The sequence below is a fragment of the Ambystoma mexicanum genome, chromosome 1q (assembly GCF_040938575.1).
Source record: "Ambystoma mexicanum isolate Mex_15411 chromosome 1q, UKY_AmexF1_1, whole genome shotgun sequence".
NCBI classification, from domain to species: Eukaryota; Metazoa; Chordata; class Amphibia; order Caudata; family Ambystomatidae; genus Ambystoma; species Ambystoma mexicanum.
Window position 1 is genome coordinate 148,659,327 of NC_090922.1, and position 24,443 is coordinate 148,683,769.

The following is a 24,443-nucleotide window of genomic DNA, read 5'->3' on the forward strand; positions in this document are numbered from 1 at the left end:
GAAGGGCTGTTCATGTTACGATATGTCCGCGGACATGACGGTAGTTCCAGGACATCGGGAGTTACATCCGGGGATTTTTGGGTTCAGAAGTCATGCAAATGAGAATAAGCACTGAAAGGGATTGGTCAGGAAAGTTTGGTGGGTGTGTTGTGCCAGGAGAGATTTTCTGAGATACTCTTTTTGCTGAGAGAACAAAAGATAGCTATCGCTGTGTGTTTCAGAAAACAGATTGTTTGGATTTTAGGAGATTTGTGGATACATTGGTTGAAGGTGCATGCAGAAAGCTGTGGAGTAGCTGTAGATCTTGGATTCCCACATGTGGAAGTACACTGGCATGGAGTACGTGGAATGAAGTGGTTGGATTTGCTACCTCTCTGTGCTACTTTGGAGACAGAGCAACATCCAGACATAATTGTAATTCATTGTGGAGGGAACAGTTTAGGGCATGTGACTGGAATTTTTTTGCAATTTGCTATGAAAGAAGGACTGAGGAAGGTTATGGACATGTTTCCTAATTCGCAAGTGATATTTTCACGGATTGCGCAGAGACAAATGTGGCTTCGTTCTTCTTCATTTGGTCCACAAATGGAAAAAGCAAGGTGCAATGTTAATAAGGCTGTTTGTGGCTTTCTAAGAGATTTTGGCATGTCTTCTTTTCACAATGAAAATATTATGTTTTGTAGTACATACATTTTTCGCAGAGATGGAGTCCATCTTACTTATGCTGGCAATCAGATTTTTCTGAGAAATGTACAAAATGCATTGCGACCTCTTTTGGAATTACAACAACGATTTTGAAGTAGATGTTAAGCATTTACAATTTTTGACTTACAAACACCACCCAAAGGCTCTTTTCAGAGCCACCACTTCTTTCCAGAGAAAATTACAATGTTTGTGATGGAGTAGTAACCCAATTTTTTTAATGTTCGCGAACTGTTCGCAGACTTCTAAAAAATACAAAGAGCCCTGCTTCATTTATTTTCACTTCTATTTTTTAACTGGGAAAGGCGGCTCTGAAAAGAGCCTTATTTTTTTTGATTTTTGTAATTTTGTATTTTTTTTGGTTTTTCAGACATGACACACTAGGAGAGGAGGGTAAAGGAGGGTAAAGGGGGGGACACCAACCACAGGGATAAGAAAGGGCGAGCTGAGAGAGGAAGATGTAGAGTGGGTTTTATTTGGGTAGTGAGCAGGTCTTCTCGTGCTCTGAGACGATAGTCTCAAAAGCACTCCGAAGTCGCTCCCCCCTGCAGAGTACTGTGTCACAGTACATACATACAACTGTGACCCTCGAAAGGTAAGGGTCATCAGCATTCTGTATGGCCTGTGAGGCAGCTTGAGAAAGACGCTGTCCCACAGAGGTGGTCCTTGTGGTGACAGGATCAGAAACAGAGGATGAAGTAGAGGAAATCAACCTGCTACGTTCTTCGCAAGGTACAACCCTGCGAATAGCCCCAGAGTGAAATGACCTCAGGTGTCGCTTCATAGTAGTGGTCCCAAAGCTGTAGTTACCGTGCTTCCCGCGACTGAGTATCATTTTGCACTCATTGCAGGTAACATGGTTCGCACGAGCCTTAGGACCATTCCCATGAATGGTAAATAACCGCCACACCCAAGACTCACGCCTAGTGCGGGTAGTAGGGATTTCCTCTACCTCATTCTCATCATCCTCTTCTTCCTCCTCTGCATCCTCAGTCCTGTTCCCCTCTTCAGGCCCTTGGGGAGGTGGTGGTGGTGGAGGGGGTGGTGGTAGTGCTGAAGCAGGTGCAGCACCAAGTGGCAGTTCAGCAGCCAAGGATGCCATGTCGATGATGGTGTAGTCTGCAGGTGGCAGCAAAAATCACTGTGTTCTGAAGAATAGCCAGAAACACAATGGGAATAAGCTCTTGGGCGTGGTCTTTTATAGGGGTGCTTGTGCGCGGTCCGCGGACATGCGCACTGTGCGCGGACAGATCGAACACAAAAAAAGGATTGGAAAGTTTCAAAAGGTATTGTCATGACGCGTGCTCCATGGAAGCTATGGAGCCGATGGAAGGGCTGATTCCATTCCTCCACCAGCGGTCTAGTCTCCCACGCACTGCACGTTACCGTCATGACGCATATATATAGGCGTCACACGCGGTAATCGATGCGTTGCAACCTTGCTTTCCTCGCCAGGTTCGTACGCTAGAGCTCCTCTCTGACTCCCCTTGTTAATTCCCGCTTGTTTTCTCTTCTCAAGTCCTCAGTGATTGCCCGCTAAGCTCCTAGCTTTGATCTCTCATGGTGCTTCCTCCATTCCTCTATTCCTCCCGCTTTGTAGTCCTTGTTCCTTCTTCCGCTCTAGTGCTTTTCCCTAACTTGTTGTACATACATCTATGTTGGTATGCTCCTTCCCACCGCAGCCTTCTGCAGACCTCTTCCTCATTCCTCGGCTACGGTCTCCATCCAAACAGCGCTACGTACGCTAGCTTGACTCCAGCAGTGTCTTCTGGGAATTGAAGTCCTCTCATCTACTTCAACGGAAAGCCTTCAGTCTTGATATTCGTAGTGCTACAACATCCAAGCACACCAGGGTTTTTCAGCCACACTTTTCCCTGGAATTGGGGGCGGACTCCCTGAGGGTCCCTTCTGCCCTGCTGTTTGACAGCGGGCAGAGTGGCTTCCAGTGGAGCTCGTCCCAAACTCAACAAGAAAGGACTGGACCTCTGGAGAGAAAGGAGAGCCATAGACACAGACAGTTCCACAGAAGAACACAGTACAGGTGAGGAGGAGGAGGAGGGAACCAAGGAGGGTATTTGTCAAGCAACTGATACTTCATCGCATGACAGGTATATAGAAACTCAAGATTGCTATGTGGGACTTGTGGCATGGTGAGATTTTATTGAAAAATATTATGGATTTACTGAAAATGTACTTTTAAATTGTTCGGGGACACGAACAGTGTCCGCATTTCAGGACACACGATGAGCGTGGGCGCGGTCATATGATCTGTTTGCGAACTAGTCTGCGAAGGAAGCGCCTGTCCGCAGGACACCAAGTGCACGGAGATTGGTTAGCGCATGCGCATTGATGTCCTACGGACACTGTTCGGGTTCTGAAGTAATTAAAAGTGCGTCACACGTGAAACGAATATTTCAGGACACCGCGTGTGTTCTTAGAACAGTTTAAACTTGGTAGCGAACAGTAAGGACAGATATAGTGTTCTTCAGGACACGTGTAATTTAGTTTATGTACGAACATTTCAGGACACCAATTGTGTTCTTAGAACACTTTCAATTGGGTAGCGAACACTACGAACAGTTGTACTGTTGTTCAGGACACATCATTTTTGTGTATTTACGAACATTTCAGGACACCAATTGTGTTCTTAGGACAGTTTTAAGTTGATAGCGAACATTATGGACAGATATAGTGTTCTTTAGAACACTTTAATTTTTGTTTCTTTACGAACATTTCAGGACACCACGTGTGTTCTTAGAACAGTTTCAACTTGCTAGCGAACAGTACGAACAGGTGTGGTGTTCTTCAGGACACCTCCATTTTCGTTTATGTATGAGCATTTCAGAACACTCGCACTGTCCACGGACACTTTTATTGTTTTTTTTAAAAAAAACAGAAACTGTTCACAGTACAATATAAAAATTAAACTTTATTTAACATATATTAATAATTTATGACAGAGAAGGTGAGGCAGAAACAGAAACAAAAACAGGAGAATTTGGGGTTTCAACATGATTGGTATTAGGTGAGGAAGGGATGGAAATCTCATCAAAATGTTTTGGATTATGGAGAGGGTTTGGGGATAATTGACTGGGATATGGTGAGGAGGGACAAGTACATGTGGGGCAATGGTATGACGTTTTTGTTTCAAAATGATCTTCAACAAAAGTTTTCAAATTATTAAAATTGGTCAACAGTAAATCAATTTTTTCTTTTATGTTGTCAAGCGTGATTTCCATAACAGCTTTTTCAGAGGTAGTTTCTATTTTGTTATGCTCTGTATAAAAAAAATATATATATGTTAAATGTATACAAAATAATAATATTTAAATGGTTTATATTATAAAGTGTTTACCATTAGTTTCACTATCTTGTGACATTTCTTCATGTGGGAAATTGTCCTCTAGCCATTCCAGAGTACTAGACATTTCTGTGAGAAAAAAAAAGAAAAGATAATATATTTTTTAATCTAATACAGAAAGTTTATAAATATATGAGTAGAATGAAGTACACTTACTATTTATGGTAAGATAAGTCCTATGTATTCAGTAGGTCTGGTCTTGTTCTCAGTTCTGTTGTGTCTGTGAGGTAATTATGTTGGAAGCCAATTTATGTTCTTGTGGTATATTCCATTTCAGAACATATTGTATTTAAATGAATGGTTAGTGTGTTACATATATGGGTTACATTTCTTATGTATTACTATATATAATGTGTTTGTGTGCTGCTTTTTAAATTTGTTAAATGTTCTTATATTATGATATAACAATCAAACATACCACCCCACCCCCCCCCCACACAGTTTTTAGGTAGTGGTACTGTTCTCCGAACATGTCCGCGAACATTGAATAAGTTTGGGGACATCAATTTCATAAGAAGAGATCTAGTCAGTTCCATATGACATGTATATAAAGTCAAAGTCATTATTGTTAAGTTTTGCTACTAAAACCCTATGAAATTCCGTGAAAAAACTTTGTTAAAGGGACGTTATGGTTAAGTTGCGCTACTAAAAACCTATGAAATTCAGTGAAAAAAACTTTGTTAAAGGGACGTTATGGTTAAGTTCCGCTACTAAAAACCTATGAAATTCAGTGAAAAAACTTTGTTAAAGGGACGTTATGGTTCCAAGTAAAACCGAAAAACCCTTGAAATTTGCCAGTTATGGTAAGCTAAACAACCATAACTCGCGCCACCACCGTGTGCTGCTAAGACTAACACCCAGGACATCAAAGATGACATCACAAATGTCATTGATGACATCACTGATGACATCACATGTGTATGTACTTCTTATGGAATATGTGTAGAAGGGATTCTTATTATGTTGCGAAAAAAGTGTCAAGAATCATTGCAAGAAATATACCCTAATAAGTGCATTGAACGCACTGGCGTAACAGGGGCCCCCGCAGCCCCCGCGGTGCGGGGGGGGCCCGCGGTGTGGGGGGCCCCACCAGCACATGGCTGGGAGGGGGCCCCAGTAAAAAAAAAAAAAAAAAAAAAAAAACAATATTTTTTCTAAAAAAAAAAAAGTTTCTTTTGAAATTCACTCTGCATTCATAAAGAACATTTCTGTAACAGAAATAATTTCTTTATGAAGGCAGAGTGACTACAAAAAGAAACTTTCTTTTTGAAGTCTGAGGGCCCCGTACTCCATGACATGGAAGACCCTAGGCTGGAGGCCTCCATGTCATGGGGTGGGGGGGGGTGGGGAACCCTATGCCTTCAAAAAGAAATTGTTTGTTTTTGAAGCCACTCAGCCATCATAAAGAAATTATTTTGATTATGGTTCGGTCCTTAACTGAAATAATTTCTTAATGAAGTTATAGTGACTTAAAATAGAAACAATGGGGCTCATTCTGACCATGCCGGTCCGGAAACAACGGTGCTGGTAAGCCTACAGGCACTGTTGTTTCCGGACCGGCATATTACAGGTCTGCCTGGTGGGGCTGCCGTGCCCGACAGGTCTGACCCTGCCAGGCACAGCAGCCACGGTAGGCAGACCTGTCACGGAAGCACCGGCACCGTTAACAATGGTGCAGGTGCTTCTGTGTCCCCATTCCCGTGGAGTCTGGGGTTTAACGAAATTACCGGCACCTGATTTCCCAGCCGCCGGACTTGAAATAGCACGGTGGCACCGGGAAGTCAGGCCATAGTAATTTTTTATGGGTCTGGCGGCAACCCGCCGGTAGCACCGGCACGGTTACCGCTGGACCCGTAATGAGCCCCAATTTCTTTTTTAAGTAATAGGGCCCCCCTCAACTCCATGAGGTGTGCGTGTATGAGTCTATGGTGAAAGGGTGCACACTGAAATGTATAGCCGGCTGACTGTGTGTGTATGGTGAAAGGGTGCACACTTAAATGTATGGGTGGCTGTGGGGGTGTGCCTGCATGGTGAAAGGGTGCACACATAAATGTATAGGTGGCTACTTGTGTGAGTGTATGGTGAAAGGGTGCACACTTAAATGTGTGGATGACTGGGTGTGTATAAGGTGAATGGTGTGTGTGCTTGTGTACAGGGGCACAAGAAAACCTTCATTTCGGGGGGCTAACCCTTCAAATGTTGGGAGAGGCGCTAACTTCACATGCGGTGGGGAGGGGGAAACTTATTTGTGTGGGCGCATCCAAATTATTTATGCATTTTAATGAGACTATTCTAGTGCAGATTCAATGTTACAAGCAGTTAACTCTCTCCTATAAGTCTCCTGTTCCCTCTCTACCCTTCCAATCACTCCCCTGGCTTGCAAGTACTAAACCCACATCACGATTTCAATCGCCTAAACAATGTGGAATTTGAATGCAGGTACTAACAGTGAAATGCTTTACGTTGGTAATTGCTGGGTTCTTGTTAACAGCAAAAACCAGGTGCCGTTTAAAATCTGTGTCCTGTTCGGTCTGGCAACTGCTCTAAAGGTTAGCCAAGTTGAGTCAATATAGCCCAAAATGTCAGGGAGGGTAGTGCTGAAGCCCAGTCAACTCAATGGTGTTGCGCTACTACTTGTGTTTAATGCCTTGCTTACTCCTAGCCCTATTTTTCCTCGTCCCAGTACTTATATACGAGGCAGTACGTGTGTTTGAGGCACTCTGCCTCATACAAAAGTACTGGGAAGAGGTAGAGGTACATGGAGGTAATGCCTGATTTAGCTACCTGTAATCTTCATCACTCCTAGTCCCACTGTTCCTCATCCCAGTACTTACCTATGAGGCAAGGAGCCTCATACGAAAGCTCTGGGACAAGGAAGAGGGACGCAGAGGTAATTCTGGGCCAAGGAGCTGATTGTGGAGGTTGGGGTGGTGGGTGGGAGGGAGAGTGGATGTGTGGGGGGGCAGGATTGTGTGATAAATCATAATGGTTGTCCATGTCCAGGCTAAGCAGGCATGATATGTGGTATTAGTGGCTAGAGAGGCATTTTGATTTAGCCAGTCTAGTCATTCCTCAGTTTGGTATGACTTTCTTTTAACTGGACATTTCTGATAAAGTAGTCCTGCTAACTTTAATTACCTGGCTAGATTGGCATTTGGGTGCTGCCAGTCTAGCCATTTCTTACAGCGGCATTGTATATTTTTCTGGGCATCTGTGATAAAATGATATGATGTGATTCAAGTCATTTATAATGCGCCTGTACACAAGTGTACACAAGGGAGGGATGATAGAGGGAGGACAAGACAAACGATCTCACTAGGCCTTGTGTCATTGTGAGAACGAGAAGTGCAAGGGAAAAGGGAGCAGGGAAGTGCAAGTGAGAGGGGAGGGGAAAACAGGGCAGCAATGCTCTCAGTAAGTGCAGCCAGGGCAGAGCAGCTATTGGTTGTGCAAGGAGAACAATGGACTGCAGGGTTACAGTTACAGCCCCTAAGTGCATGGTAGGCCCGGAGGCAGTGCAAGGGTGACCAATCAAGAAAGAGCCTGGACTCAGAGAGACTCTGAGGGTAGCCAAGCAGCCAGTCAGTACAGCAGACATGTAGGTCAGGTAGGTCAGCAGGGGGGGAGAGAGAGCGAAAGCAGCAGAGAAGAGGAAAGCTTTTAGCTGCTTCCGAAACTTCAGGTTGTCCGCCTCAAGTTTGAGAGGGGCAGGGAGGCCATTCCAGTTGGAGGCACCAGCAGAGGAGAGAGGTTTACCCCCACTCTCTGCCTGGAGAAATGTCTAAGCCTTAGAGAGTTGGAGGTAGCTGAGTGAAGGGTTAGAGAAAGAAGGTATTTTGGAAGAGAGCATTGGATTTAGTGTTGGCACTGGCCCCAGAAAGCCTTGTGGGCAATGCAAAGGTTCTTGAACTTGATCCTTGCAGCCAGTGGAGAGATTTCAGGGCTGGAGAAATACAATCCCAGGGCTTGAGGCCAAGGCTAAGTCTTGCAGTCCTGTTCTGGATTATTTGCAGATGAAGGAGACTAGAGGAAGACAGATTGAGAAAGTGGCTGTTGCAGTAGTCCAGCTTAGAGACAGTGAGCTTCTGGTTGAGAGTGAGAAAGGGAAGAGTCCCTTTGAGGAGGAGCAGCTGGTAGTGGGACTTCTTGGTGATGTCCGAGATGTTAGGAGAGAAAGAGAGTGTGGCGTTGAAGATGACACCAAGGTTTTTTGCCTCGCAGGAAGGCAAAGGAAGAGGGCCCAAGGTGGTCTGCTATAGTGAGAGAGGAAACACAGTGGCAAGGGTCCCAATGAGAAGGATCTCTGTCTTACTGGCATTAAGGCAGAGATTGTTGGAGGCGCACCAATCCTGAATCGTGGATAGACAGTCAGGAATGAGCAAGAGAGGAGAGGAGGATGAGGGGAGCCTGAAGGAAAGCTGAGACATCCGCACAACACTGAAAGTTAGAGGATAAGGTAGAGATCAGGGAGGCCAAAGTGGCCAAGTAGAGGTTGAAAAACCAGCGTGAGAGGATAGAGCACTGGGGAATGCCACAGGTAGAGAGAGGTCGCCGAGAGAATGGGACCACGATCGACCTGGGAGCGGAGTGGCGGTCCAAGTGGAAGTAGGTCAGTCACTCTAGGGTCTGATCTGTGATGCCCAGGTTCTCACAGAGTCGATTGATCAGGATGGCGATGTTGACCCTGTCAAAACCAGAGGAAAGATGAAGGATGAGAATAGAAGGAATGCTGGAATCAAGGTTAGAGAGCAGCACAGGTGTTAAGGAGAGCAGTTTCCATGCCTCTGGCAGCTCTGAAGCCAGACTGATGCTCATGGAGACAACCGACAGATTCAGTGTGGAGAGTAAGCTGGGAGATGGCAAGCTTTTCCAAGAGTTTGCTTAGGAAAGGTAGAGATTGAGCGATAGTTTTCCAGCAGGTAGGATCAGCAGACTGCTTCTTGAGGAGTGGGTGCACAAGGGAGTGCTCAAAGGGAGAGGGGAACATTGCAGTGGCGAAAGAGTGATTACAGAAATCGGCCAAGGCTGGAGCGAGGGTGTCAATATGGGCTTTGATGGTTCTGGAGGAGCAGCGGAGCACCTGTTTGGACGACACTTTCATAGATCGGACTTGTCTAGAAACCTCGTCAGGTGTTGTCAGAGAGAAAGAGGAAAAAGGAGGAGGAGAGAAGAGATGGCCAAAATGGGCCGAGAGAGGAAGAGGACATAGAGGACAGGATGTCCTGAGATTTAGCAGAGGAATGAGAGGCCAGAGCTGTACAGAGGGAATGGGAGGGAACAGAAGAGGTATAGACCACAACAGGATTGACCACTTCCTTGCAGATTTTAAAGAGTTTGGCCGTGTTGTTCGAGGGCATGGAGACACATGCTTTATTGTGTGCTCTCTTCTTGATGAGTGTTATTGCTTTGACTGGCATTTTGCTGAAAACAGTCTAGGTATGTCTAAATGTGGCCTGGCATTCTGTACTATAATGTTATTACGTGTTTACACTGGTCTACATTGTGCAGCCAGTTGGAAGCATTAATGTTCCTGTGCACTGTTGGTGACTTGCATGTATTGGATTGTGTTACCCTACAAAACAATTGCAAACACTCTGGCTTTATAGCCAATTTATCTCAGAAAGTGTGCTGTATATTGCATTAAAACACATATTTATATCTTTTTCCTAGTGCAGTGTGCGGCATACCCCTTCAGCAGCACGTTCATGCGTATTGTGCAAGCGTGACAGTCTAGGCCGGCCCAGAGTGTGGCGCAACCCGTGATTTGTTGCCGAGTTGGGGGGCCCCCTCAGCATGGCTCGCAGGGGGGCCCCCACATTTTGTGTTACGCCACTGATTGAACGATGCATTGATATAAATAGAACCCTATTATGGGGTTCTATCTAGTATACTAAGCTACTCATACAGAAACATAACATTGTGTGCAGCGTACAAGATGAAGGTATGATATTCGTAATGTTAATATGTTGAATAATGAAATGATAATTGTTTTCTTAATAGATTTTTGTATACTGTGAAATATGTAATAAGTAGCTAATAAAACCCATGTATTACATAATTGCATTACTATAGACAAAACACAAAGGCCCTCATTACGACCCTGGCGGAAAGCGACTGACTGGAGCGCCACAGCGTAAATAGCGTTTCCGCCATTGCACGAAGGAGCAAAGTGCGGCCCATTCCGACCCATCGGGCACGAGCACCACGGCATGGCGGAAGTGCAAAGTCCGCGATGGCGGAAATGACCCCAAAACGGCCCACACCGCCGCCGTACGGCGCCCTAGGTGCAATACCGCCACCCCTCTTAGCGGTCACCGCAGTGTGCGCCTACCGGAAAGTACGGTGGCCGGAAATATACGGAAACGGAAGTTAAAACATGGGCCCGGAACGGGAAACATCCCGGCGTACACCTATAAATACACTAAAACCACACAACCACTAAAATCACTACCCTGAAACACACCCCAACCCGTCAACCACCCTAGCGAAACCAAGAAAAATGGGAAAAGTAGCGAAGAAAGCGTGCGACCGCAAGCGGCAGGTCCACTTCTCCCGTGAGGAACTCACCGTGCTAACAGAGACCCTCCAGGAGATTGCTGCCGTCGTCTTCTCCACGCAAATGACCAGAACGGCACTTGCAAACAAGAAGGCCATATGGGCTCTGGTGGCACAGCGGGTAAGTGCGGTGGGGACCGCACCCCGCACCCCACAGCAATGCCGCAAGCGATGGGACAACCTGCGGATACGCGTCCGCAGCATACTCTCTGCCAACCGCAACATTGCCACAGCCACCGGGGGAGGTCCTGAATCACCCATCAAGTTGACCCCCTGGGAAGAAATCTGTGCCTCCACCATCGGAATGGAGAGCATAGAGGGAGTCGGAGGGATGGAGAAAGGAGTGCAGACATCCGAAGATTCAGGTAGGTGGGCCAGATAAAACAATGCCAAATCCACACAGTCCATCCATGTGAAGTACCATGCGTCCACATAGTGCAACAGAAACACATGTCCAGGAGAACGTCCACACACATCGGCCTGCAAGCGCATGTTAAAACCCACAATAAATACATAAATAATTAAAAACCCCTAATACACGCACTACACGTGCAGCAGGCACACCCTAACTGCAGGCTGCCAGACAACTGCACCCTCACTCCACACACAAATCAAAGCACCTCCAAGGCCCCGACCCAAATCACCCTCAGGTACCACCCCAATGCATGTGATACAATGCCATTCCAATTCCCACAGACCCATCAATAACCCTCGCCCTCCTTTACTCCACCACAGGGTCCGATCCAAACGGTGAGCTACAGGACACCCCTACCAGCACACCTGCAAAGAGGGCCAAGACCAACGGCCAGAGACCCTCCACCTCAGCTGCACGCATCAAGACACGGCAGCAGCACAAATCAGGTGGCAGCACAGAGGAGGGAACATCAACAGGCACCCCAGCAGCCAGCATGCCCACAACACCACCACCACAGGTCCCCCCAATGGATGCCACAGAAGGCACTGCCTCTGGTGGCAGCAGCACCATAGGTGACACCCCATTGATGGCAGCATGCTCGGACACAGAAAACGGGGATGCCGAAGTCAGATCCATCCATGACCTGTCCCAATCCCCCTGTCTGTTCCATCCCGTACAACATGAGGATACCACGCAGGGGCACCCACCAGACGACGACTGGCCATCCCCCACAAGCCCTGTGGCAAGGCAACATGAGGACAACAGCCCCTCTGTGACACCCCCGCAAATGGCCATGGCCCAGCAGAGGCAACAGTCCCTCGACCAGTTGATCGAACAACAGCAGCAACTGGCCACACTCCTCAAGGACCATGCCGATGAATGTGGGGGCACTAAGGCAGACATAGAAACATCAACTGAGACACTTAGGGCAGAAATGGAGAGAGGTACAGAGACGCTAAGGGCACAAATTGAGAGAAGCACCGAGAGCCTGAGGGGGGAACTGCATGCGACGTCCAAAGACGTATGTGCCGAACTTGCCGCAGTGCGCCGTGTGCTCACTGAGCTCTCGCAAACCCTTAGGGACATGCATGGACGTGAGCAGGCAGACACATCATCCGTTGCAAGTTCCGTCCAGGGCAGCCCCCAACGTAGATCTGGGAGGAACCTGCGCTCCACAGGCAGGGGTGCCCCTGATACCCGCAGAGGGGGCATGCAATAGCGACAGCCCACTTACAATGAGCATCTTTGGACACTGGTGTTCGGGGGGGAGGTAGGAGGGTGGAGGGGGTGTGTTGGGCTCACTTGGGTGGCGGGTCGATAGGGTGTTCAACATGATATCACATATGCCATAAAAAGTGCACGATCAACCAATGAGAAGTGTGGACATTGATCTTTGTGTACTAGGCCATCATAGGCGTACAGTCCATATTGTGCATGTCCCAGACACACGCAGTGCCACGAGTCCCGTGTCCATGTATCAGCCACCAGGCGTGAGTGCTAGAAGCATACATCAATGAGATGCTGACGAATGTCACGGGCCTCCGGTGCCTCGCAGACTCCATGAGGTGCTGCCACATCCCCACCCTCATCATGACCATCATCAGGTGCTTGCAGTTCTGCGTCAGGGGGCATGGGCACATTTCTACGTACGCACATGTTGTGGAGCATGACACATGCCATCACCATCTTTGCAACCTTCTCATGGCGGTACAGGAGTGCCCCGCCAGACCTGCTGAGGCAGCGGAAACGGGTCTTCAGTAGGCCGAATGCCTGTTCAATGACTACACGGGTACGTGAGTGGGCATGGTTGTAGTCCTCCTCATGCTGGTCCCGTGGGTTCCGGACTGGTGTGAGGAGCCATCTCTTCAGTGGATATCCAGCATCACCTGTATGTGGACGAGAAACGTATGATGTGGAATGCCATTGATACGTACGCACACCCCCCCCCCCCTTCCTGGCAGGTCAATGCCAATTCACATACCCCACATCATCATGCATGTAATGAGACTCACCGAGTAGCCAGGATCTGTTCCCTGCGTGTCGCTCCATGTAGCGTGGTATTGTAGAGTTCCTCAAGACCATCGAATCATGGGTTGATCCAGGGAATCGGGCACAACAATGTGTAATGATCCTGTTGGAGTCACACACCATCTGTACATTCAGGGAATGAAATTGTTTTCGGTTGCGGTACTGGGCCTCCATGGCATGTGGGACGACCAATTCAACATGGGTGCAGTCGATGGCACCAATGCAACCCGGTATGCCGGCAAGTGCATGGAATCCCACTTTTGTGTTGGTTATTTCCTGCTCCGAGCGTGGTAGAGAGATGTAGTCGTCTGCGTGCTTCAGGAGGGCATCGAGCACTTGCAATAGTGTCCGTGAGAACAGTGGCTGAGAAATGCCATGCAACTGTCCGACTGTGTGCTGGTAGGTGCCTGTGGCCAGGAAGTGGAGTACAGACACCACCTTCAGTAGGGGTGGGATGGCGGTTGGGCTATCTATCATGCTGACAAGGTCAGCCTGTGTCATGTCCACAATGGCGGTTATGGTGTCCCGGTCCAGACGGTAGAGGGTGTGGATCTGCTCATCAGTGAGGTTGAACGGATGTGCTCGGAGGCGTGGGATTGCGGGCTGCCTGCGTGGTGGTAGTGGCTGTGCTGGCAGCCCTTGCTGGCCCTGCCTTGGCCTCCTCCTCCTCCTGCGTCTCCTCCGTGCGGCTGGTTGTAGTTGGTGTTCGTCTTCTTCTTGGAGTCGGAGCGCTTGCAGTGCTATCAGGTCCCCCAGGGCCAACATCGCGAGTCCTGCCGGTAGCATTTCGGTGTGGTTGTGGGAGGAGACTGGCTGTGCAATTTATGTGTTTTCAGGCTGTATGGCCTCCACCTGTGGTGATTGATTCCACCTGTGCAAACTGCTCTCCCCTTTGGCCGAGCACGTCCCGCGCACAACGCTGCAATTCGGGGAATTGTATCTTGCTATTGCAATCATGTATTTGTACCCGATGGCCGTGTAAGATTGGTTGATATGTTCATTCTGCTGTGGTCCCATTGTTTCACATACTATCTGTGCAGTCGCGAACTGACTTGTGAGGGGTCAGTGGAACGTAGTACTCGAGTAACGGTGGACCCTCATGCATCACTGCACCGAGGTTCAACGACGGGCGGGGCGTCCCATTCGTGGGTGAAGGCAGTTGCCATTTTCACACACAGCCGCACTCGATGGAATAATTAGTGATTTCAAACGGCCACAGATGCCTTTTCGACGTGATGTTGCAAATGAGGAATTCGAGGGGCGGCGCTTTCGGTTTCCAGCTAGCGGCGAGGAGATGCCCACAGGTCTGACTGCAAATGTAACGTTCTATTGTTCTATGTCCTTGAGACAGGGCCCATGGCGAGGGAGCAATGATTGATATGAATAGTTTGGGATGCGCAATAGCTACGTGGGCGATGAGGCCGTCCGTTCCCAAAAACATGTTACTTCACAACACTGGAATTACGGGCTGGGGCACTGTGGATTTAGCAGGCTGCATAACGCACGGACTCAATGGATGTTTCTAATGTTATGTGAGTAATTATTCAGGCATTTTGATCCCGGGATGAGGGAATGATGGATGGATGCATGGGCAGGTGATTTGATACAGAGTTTGCCATGTACAGGGCTTCTTGGGATCTATCCGCCTCCCCTACGCTATGTGATGCAGGGCTGCCATTGTGGGACCATCGTCCATCTGGCCTTGTTGAGCCCTCCCTGTCTCGAGGCGCCCTCAGACACTTGTGTCCATGCACGTTAACATTCCCATCTGATGGAATCTGTTTTGACAGACGCATGCACAGGTACACTCGTTTGTGATGGTGTTTGCACCTCGATATAGATGGTTATGAGTCGCAAGTGGTTTTGGGGTGGTGATGATCCTTTTGGTTGGGCTAGCATGCATATGGCTGTGGATTTCGTGTGATCATTGAAGTGAGTAGTTGGAATGTAGTTCTGATGGCCATTCTGTTCTTTTTCTTTTCTTTTGGTTGACAGGTATCTCCTCCCCTTTTGCCACTGCCATCTGTATGCCACTCCTGCAGATGGATTTTACTCCCGACACCTGCTGCTTCGTGTTAATCAGTGGAGCAGCATTATGATCTTATGGGACGATCGCCAATGGGCCACATGCCCTTACGCAGTACTGGTGGCTCGGAGCAACATTTCGGCCTTTCAGCTGGACTAGTGCCTCCCCATTGGGACGGGCCTGCGGTTCTGTGCGCTTCCATGTTGCCTTTTCGTACGTGATTGTGGCTCTGTGTACCATGGGGGAACAGGGCGACACACAGGTAGTGGCTGGTCATTTCTTGCGGAAGCAGCCCACAATGGTGATTGGTGTTTTGGAGTTCATGGCCTGATGGCTGTATGGGCTTGGTGATTTTGATGTGCATTAAATTTCTATTCGGATTTGGCCCGTGTAGCGTTTTTCTTTGCAAGTGATGTGGCATATGCCAATTTGGGGGGCGATGTATTGTGAGGAGATCTGCATCGGGTTCCGGCTTCGGGGTTTAGTTGCGTGGTACTGTACTGGCCGCGTTTGCCTACGAAGCCCAGTGAGGTCAGGGATGGGGGCTGCCAATATGACAGTTTGAATGTTGTCATGCTCAGGGGCGGGGGATTGGGTTTTGTGTAACAGATGCCGGTCAGCCAGGTGGACTGGTGGAATGATGTGATTTTCGGAATATTGCTGGTCACAGGTGCCTGTGTTTGCGTGCGTTTCTTGGTGGGGGACTGTGGTCATGTCCATTGGGATGGCTTCTGTATTCGTGCCATCTGTGCCCTGCAGCTCCCATTGGCCCCTGTTGTGTTTCTTTTGTTCGTTGGCATGCATGGGTGACTTGTACATTTCAATGGTTGCATTGTGGCTTCATTGCACCTACGGGGAGTTGTACTTTGTGGGCAGGGAGCGGTGTACAGGCACTCAGTGGGGCCGTTTACGGTTGATTCGCGATGCCGTACTTCTCGCCATGGCGGAATGGTACATTACGCCATGCCTGATGGCGTTAGGTGCATGTCCGCTAGGGTCGGAATTGGCGTACCGTTGCACCATGGTGGTGTTTGCGGTTTGGCATGGCGCGCGCGCGTGCTTGGTGCAGTTAGCGTTGGCGTTCACTACGGTGTCGCTAATGGCTTCGTACTTTGCGGTGACGGGTCATAGTCGCACCGAGCGCTATTCGATGGCGGTATTGCATTTCCGCCATCGTTTTTCGATTTCCGCCAGGGTCGTAATGAGGGCCAAAGACACAAGAACACATACCAATATGGGTATATACAGGGAAAGTGACGTTAGCAAAAAAGCACAAGTAGTAGCAGAAACAATTCATAACTTAACTGATTAGTTTCATGCAAATAAATGATTGCTCTGTTTCAAAGCTGCTATTTACCCTATGTATATGTATCACTTGATGTGATTGGACCCTAAGGAAAGTAGTGTGAGTACAATGTATACAAATATGACCATATACAGGGAAAGTACAGCCATAAAAAAAACAACAGAACTATCAGAAAGTGCTCATAAGTCTAGTGATTATCTTTATGCACAAAAAGGATTGCTGTCTTTCAAGCTTGTGTTTTCCCATATGTATATGTTTCATATGATGTGACTGTACTGTAAGGGAATTACTGTAAGAACCTACTAGAAGGATATGTCTACAAATAAAATAAAATTCTTAGTTTCTGACTGTTACTGAAGAAAACCATGTGGCCTAGATATGTCAGCAAAAGAAAAAATAGTGAGCCAGACATGTGATGTCATCAGTGATGTCATCAATGACGTTCGTGATGTCATCTTTGATGTCCTGGGTGTTAGTCTTAGCAGTGCACGGTGGTGGCGCGAGTTATGGTTGCTTAGCTTACCATAACTGGCGAATTTCAAGGGTTTTTCGGTTTTACTTGGAACCATAAAGTCCCTTTAACAAAGTTTTTTCACTGAATTTCATAGGTTTTTAGTAGCGCAACTTAACCATAACGTCCCTTTAACAAAGTTTTTTTCACTGAATATATATATATATATATATATATATATATATATATATATATATATATATATATATAATATACATATATATATATATATATATATATATATATATATATATATATATATATATATATATATATATATATATGTATATATATATATATATATATAATAGGGTGGCATTCACCGCCCTATAGTTAAGGTGAGGCGGACTCCCAAGGAACCTCGAAACATTCTATTGTTAATAACTTTTGTTTTGAGTAACCAATTTGGCTGAAATCTTGAAGTTGGTTAGGAATGCGTGGGACCACTCATACTGGAAAGTTGTGCAAAGATTTGGTAATAAACAGAAAGGTTTTTAAGAACACAAATTCCAAAGTTGCGGTATATTTCCAATTCATTTTCCTATAGACTAACAAGGGCAATTTTTCACGGACCTCACAGGCCAAACCACTGGATGATTTGGACCTGGTCCAAAACAACTTGGGCACAACGTGCTTAAAAGAGGCTTTTTGTGGTTTGGGGTTATTCAGTGCAGTATTTTTTGTAAATATTTGATAGTGAAGGGGGTGCCCCTTTCTCAAAAATAGACAGCCATATCTCAGGTAAATTGGCAAAACTGGGGGTATTTAGAAATGAAACAGCCACCATCTTTGTTTTTGCTCAGTACAAGAGATATCTGAGGTTATGGGAAATTGAAATGCAGGGAAAAAAAACATTTGCACGTCAAAAAACATGCAAACGCTATCAGTCTAGAGGTGTGGCCAGAGGGCACCAAGTGAAATTTGGGAGTTGGAAGGGGTCTAGGGACTGAGTTTGTAACACAGAGTTTTTCTGTAACCTCAGCTATACCCGCAAATAGACTCCCATCCAGGTAGTAACCTACACTGACCCTACTTAGCTTTAAAGCAAGGTAGCAGCTGGCACCCTCAGGCCATGTTACCTAATAAATTAGAACAAGTTATATGACCACTTAGAGCAATGTGGCCTGAGGGGGCAGGCACTTCCTCTGGTTGAAGCTACACAGGGTCAGTCTTGGTTATTGCATGGATGGGAGACATTCCACAGTTCTGGATGCCATGTGTTTTCTTAGTTTTAAATATCTCATAACACAATAAGAAAATACACAGAATCCACAATTTATTTCTCCATTTTTTTTTAAATTCGTGCTAATGTCAGTCCTTGAAAGTATTGTACTTAGAGACCATTATTTTTCCATTTGCTGAATTGCATTCTGGTATATGCAGTTTCCCAGTCAAGATGGGGGGGTATAATGCCACAATTGTACACTGTTTGCCTAGCATAGTCCGATAATGATTTATATATTTGTGTGACAATATGGTATCTGTACTTTTCAAGTTATCTTTATAAAGCAGAGAATTGTTGAAAGCCAGACATGTGGAGGGGAAATGAGAGGGCAAGTAATTCATGAGTATTTGCCCACAATGTAGAAAGATAGTTTGCAATCCTAGACAGTGGTGCAGTTATTTGACCTGATTGCGACTGATTTTCAGGGCACAAGTAAGGACACGTGGGTAGATAGCCTAACTTTTTTTCAGATGGCGGACGCAACCCCTTGCACTTTTTTGAGGTTGGCAAGCTTGCTCAAGTAGTTGGCTAATAGGATTTACTCACGTTTTCGTTTTCATGTTCCCAATGCAGGACCTTACTCCCAAGACCACAAGCACTTGTTTTGTATTGGAGTTTTTTTGACGAGGGGATATTTCACGATAGATTGCTGAGTTTAAAAGGTGAACACCTTTTATAATTTGCCAGCACATTTTCTCTCACAGGTTATTTTTCTGATGTTCATTACTTTTTAAAAAACCCAATGCTATTTTGTCTTGTGCACTACATTGGTATATTCCACTTTAAGATATTTGTTCACTTACTGTACGTATATTCATGGGTGCTAGCTTTTGATTTTTGCCCTGGAGGAAAAAGTACCTGGCCATATGTTATTCTTGCAGCTGCTAATTTTTTTCCCTTTTTTCTGTGCTTCTTAAATGTGGTTAGTTGGGGTTGTGTGATGTACCACAGCAGTCACCAAGATACAAGCCATAAAACAAGGGGCTTGTCGCACGCTGCTTAACCAAAGTGTGTGGTCCATGGCAAATAATTTTATCTCAATGTGCATTGCCTAAAAACATTGTGAGTTCTCAAAGCATGCAACCTTTTATAGATCACATTACCACTGTCAAAAGAGGTCCAAATCAGTGATTGATGAATGTCTCTGAACAGTGAGTTGCAAGTGTTTTAAAATATAGAGTGGCTGTGCCCACCGGCCATAGCAGAAGGCCACGGCTAGTGGTTTGGTAGTTTTTGGCCGTGCCCACTGCCATGGCAAAAGGCCATGGCTAGTGGTCTGGTAGTGTTATGAAAATCTATGGAATAACAAAACCCTTCAAATTCTAGGAAAGAAACTTTAGTTGCAGGGACATTAAGGTGAGCAATACATTTTAACAAAACCTTTGAAATTCAAGGAAAAAACTTTAATTGCAGGGATGTTAAGGTGAGCAATACATTTTAACAAAACCTTTGAAATTCAAGGAAAAAACTTTAATTGCAGGCATGTTAAGGTGAGCAATATATTGTAACAAACATTTGAAATTCAAGAAAAACTTTAGTTGCAGAGAGGTTAACGTGAGAAGTTAACACCAAAAAATCCCCCAGAAATTCAGCTAAAGCCAGCTTAACTCCGCGCACCCTGTTGCACAGCCTATGACCACAATGATGACCTCACAAATGGCATCCCTGATGACATCACTGGTAACATCACTAATTACATCATCTATGACATCACTGGTAACATCACAAATTTCATCATAGATCACACCTCTGATTACATCTGTAATGGCCTCAGATATAACATCATTTATGACTTAGATAATACAAGCTTTGATTAACTAAATAACAATTTAGGTTGTGGCCTTAGGCATGGCCTTTGCCTTGGCTATGACTAGTAACTAGTTAGTGTTGTATAATATACAGTGGCCATGGCTGAAGACCATGTCATGGGCCATAGCTAAAGGCCATAGATAGTGGCCCTTTAATTAGTTAAAATATACAGTGTGCTAGGACGAAGGGCTTGACCACTGGCTATGTGTAAAGGCCATGGCCACTGCTCAGTTGGTGTTGTAAAATATACAATGGGCACGGCCGAATGTCACGGCTAGGTGTCCTTTAGTGTTTGAAAATATACAGTAAGCACGGCCGAAGGCTGTGACTACTGACCATGGCTGAAGGTCTTGATGACTGCCCCTTAATGTGTTAAAATATACAGTGGGCATGGCCAGTGGCCATGACTACTGTCCAGTTAGTGTTGTAAAATATATAATGGGCGTGGCTGGAGGCCTTGACCACTGGCCATAGCTGAACACCATGGCTAGTGGCTCATTAGTGTTTTAAAATATACAGTGGACACTGGTAATGACTGGATAGTGTTGTAATGTGATTTGTGATGTCACCAGTTATGCCATAGAGGATGTAATTAGTGATGTCATCAGTGATGGCAAGCAGGGATTTCATTTGTGATGTCATCATTGTGAGCAAAGTCTGCGCAACAGGGTGCACAAAGTCAAGATGGCTTTTTATAAATTTCAGGTGATTTTTGTGTTAATTTCTCACTTTAATGTCCCTGCAACGAAAGTTTTTTCCTTGAATTTCAAAGTTTTTGCTTACAATGTATTGCTCACCTTAATGTCCTTGAAATTTATATATGTATGTATGTAAAATGTATGTCAAACTGGATGGGCACTTCCAGACAACTCGACTGCACTGAAAAAGTCAAGGTGTTCATTTAATCAGCCATTATAAAATGAAAGGCAACTAAACTTTCCTCATCTTGAATATGTTTAAAGAATAGACCAAACATTTGACTGACTTATCACAGGATTCTGCAGCTTAATAATGGTACATATATACATATATATAACTGCTGGAGTAAGACATACCCAGGTTCATTAAGGGCTCATAATTCTCCTTTAGGGCAGCTGCCACGCTAATGCTTTATGTGAACTGTTCTTGATATCTTGGGTGGGACACGCACTCCCATGTTCCATTGAGGTCCATATCTCATCAAATAACTTTATTTGGCAATCCAGCCATCAAAGTGCATCTTAACACATAACATATACTTAATTTACATAACATATCATGTGGGAGAAAACAGAGCATGGAGAAGAAACTAGTTGCTAGGTACCCACCAATAGAGCACAATGAATCTATGGATCAATGAGTACCTTACATTATGAACATGGCACAGTTTATGACTCCATATGCCCATCGCCACAATAATTCCCAGTTAGCCTAGGCCCCAGGCACATGAAGTTCACGCCAGATGAGGGGTACTTAGATAAAGTAATGCTGGATGGAACTGCATATCCTGGATAAGGGTATGGGCTCACTGTTGGATATCAAACCATGATGACCAGATCTACCGAGGATGCCCATAGCCATCCTATGGTCCCAAAATACCAATTTAACAGAGTCATAGGGATTCCCGCCCTCGCTAAGCATTCTGTGACAACCCACCATGGCCTCCCTGGACACAAAAGAGCAACCCCCAACAGTATGAAGCCAATTAATGCATTTATTTTTTAAAGCATCCCCCAGTTCTCACTTTTCAGCTGACAGTTTGGGTACCCAATTAAGAAAAACTGTTGCACTTTTCCCTCCCTCATAGTCATGGTATTTAGACAGGTTCCCCTTCAAGCGATTCCAGAGTGCTCTAGTTTCCTTCACAGTGGAACATTGGGGTCCCATTGTGGTTCTATCAGGACTCTCAGATGCGGTAGACCTTTCATGAGAAACAGGAGTCTTGCCAAGGTCCATGGGCCTGTTACAATGTGGTGGTTTCTCAACCTGAGGCTACCTCGTATGGGAGTAGACGCTTGGCTCATAAGGGACACAGGGAACAGTGGCTGTAGGCGGCCTCAAAGGGTCACAAAGTGGCTGATCATCTTCTTTTCAATGCTCAATGGGCCAGAGATGTCTGATTGTGTGACATCCCAAGGGTGGATTATAAAGTCCAAAGGTGTCAAGTGGAGCACTGGTGAACTCCCTGATATGGTCTTGCTCCTGCCCTCCCCTAAGAGTCTAACAAAGCTACCAGTAGATTGTTTATAACTGCCAGTTCCGAGAGCACCCGTTCACAATGACATCCAATAAAGTCCCCCACTTAGGCGATAGATCAGGAGGAGATTGAGTAGCTTGAGTTGTCGTCTTCAAGGCCCTAAATGATGTTAAGCTCAGGAAGGAACTAGTCCCCGAGAGCATAGACAATATGTTCTCACTCCAGGTAGTGCAGGTGGGATTAGGGGAGGGCTTGTCTTCAATAGTGTCAACAATCTATGTGTCCATTAGGTCCCGGGGGCATAGTGAAGAAGTAGGCAGGGGGTAGACCATGGAGGAAGGATGCATAATCAGGGAGTCAAGGGCCAAGGAATTATTCACAGAAGGAAGATTGAATGACAATGCCCCATGGCAGGTATAGCCAGCATGGGGGGCTGATGTGACATCATCTGCAACTAGTGTTACCAGGTTCTGCAACTCAGGGTGGGCTTGATCAATCAGATTGGTGTGCAAGTGGGCGAAGTAGTGGTCAAGACGAGCATCAAAATCCAGGGAGGTTTGTACAAATGTTGGACCCAAAGAGTCATTCGTAGCAGCAGAAAGATGCATCAACAGTGACGGTGACCATGCTCACAGGATCCCCACAGGTGATAGCCAAGTTATCTTTATTAATTATATCTCCAAGTATTCAAACCAGGGGGTATCCTTTATATCTTGAAGTGGGCAGAATACAATGTGCCACTCCCCCATGATGAGCGCCAGAAGCAGCTGCTACTCTGCCATGGGCATTTTGGATAAACCCTGAAAGAGTATTTATTAGGGACTGCCCCCAGTGTTTTTCCCATAAACATAATTGGTAATAGTGGCACATTACCTATCACATCGCTGTAAGCAGTCCCCACGGTTACTTCTCACCACTAAGATCTTACAATCAGACTTGGATTTTGGGTGGTCTTGGGCAGTGGCTGGAAAACAGGCTGATTACAAAAGAGAAGTGGGGGAAAGAGGGAGCCAGGTGAAGACTCCAACACCTGTATCGGGAATAGTCAAAAATGTTCTGAAAATGGCAACAGGTTGGTATTCAGGGGCTAGTCAGACATCCACCACAGCAATCTGTGATCCACAGCCCAAATCTCACCTTGCTCTCGTCCAACTACCAGACATGCCTGGCAATTTGAGTAATCGAGCTCCAATACTAAGGGCCTCACTCCCTGCTTGCGTAGGACACCCTGCGTCCATGCACCCTTGCAGGCTTCAGCTGTGGCGGGCCCTGATGCTGGATATGTGTTGGTAGAGGCATGTCTTATCGCTCTAGCATGGCAAATGACGACATCCCACAGGGACAGAAAACAGCACCCCGCACTCCACAGGGCCAGACTGTCTCTCCCCTGCTATGGTGCCCCATGCCAAAAGGGGCAACATTATCATTGCTGCATCCCGGGAGGTTCTTTTTAACCCATAGCACCTTGTACCTCAATGGGGAATCACTACTGCTGCTGCAGCAAAGGAAATGTGCCCGGGGCCACCTCTGTCACCTGCATGGCTGGGCGTGTTCTCTGCTGGACACACACTCGGTGTCCTGATCCCCTCAGGCCTCCCCCTCTCTATCCCTCTGACCACTCCTCTATCCTGGAGTGACCACTGCCTTCTCTCCTCGCATCTCTCACTCGCTTCCCCCCAAGCCAAGCTCACACCTACACTGCCACCTACCTTCTCGGACATCCATCCTATGAAGCATGTGTTAGTTGAGGCTTTTGCTGCCACCTTCTCTCCCCCCCTCCTCCTCCAGCTGACTCACACCCAGACACAACCCTTTCCCTTCTCTACTCTTCCATTTCTGTTACTCTTGATGCTCTTGCCCCTGCATTAGGATCCGCTGAAGTCCAAAGCCAAGTGTACTTCCTGGTATGACTCTGACCTAGCTACACTTAAACGTAAGTGTAGGGCGGATGAGAGGAAATGGAGGGCTTCTTGTTCATCCTCTGACAAACTGGCCTGTCGCCTGCTCCAAAGGCAATACAGACTCTCTGTCCGCACCAAGAAGAGAGCCCGCATTCAATGCCGTGTCTCTGCAGCATCTAACAACTCGCCGAACTCTTAAAATCTGCAAGGAGCTTGGCAACCCTGCTGGAGTCTCTACCCCTCCTCTTACCTCCCAGGCTCTCTGCAATGACCTTGCCTCTCACTTTATCTCAAAAACCCTCTCCTCCCCTCCCCTTCCTATTCCCCCTCAGTCTGCGCTTGCTAACCACCCTTCAACCTCCTCCCCTTCCTATTCCCCCGCAGTCTACACTTGCTAACTTCCCTTTAACGACCCCCCTCCCTCTTTC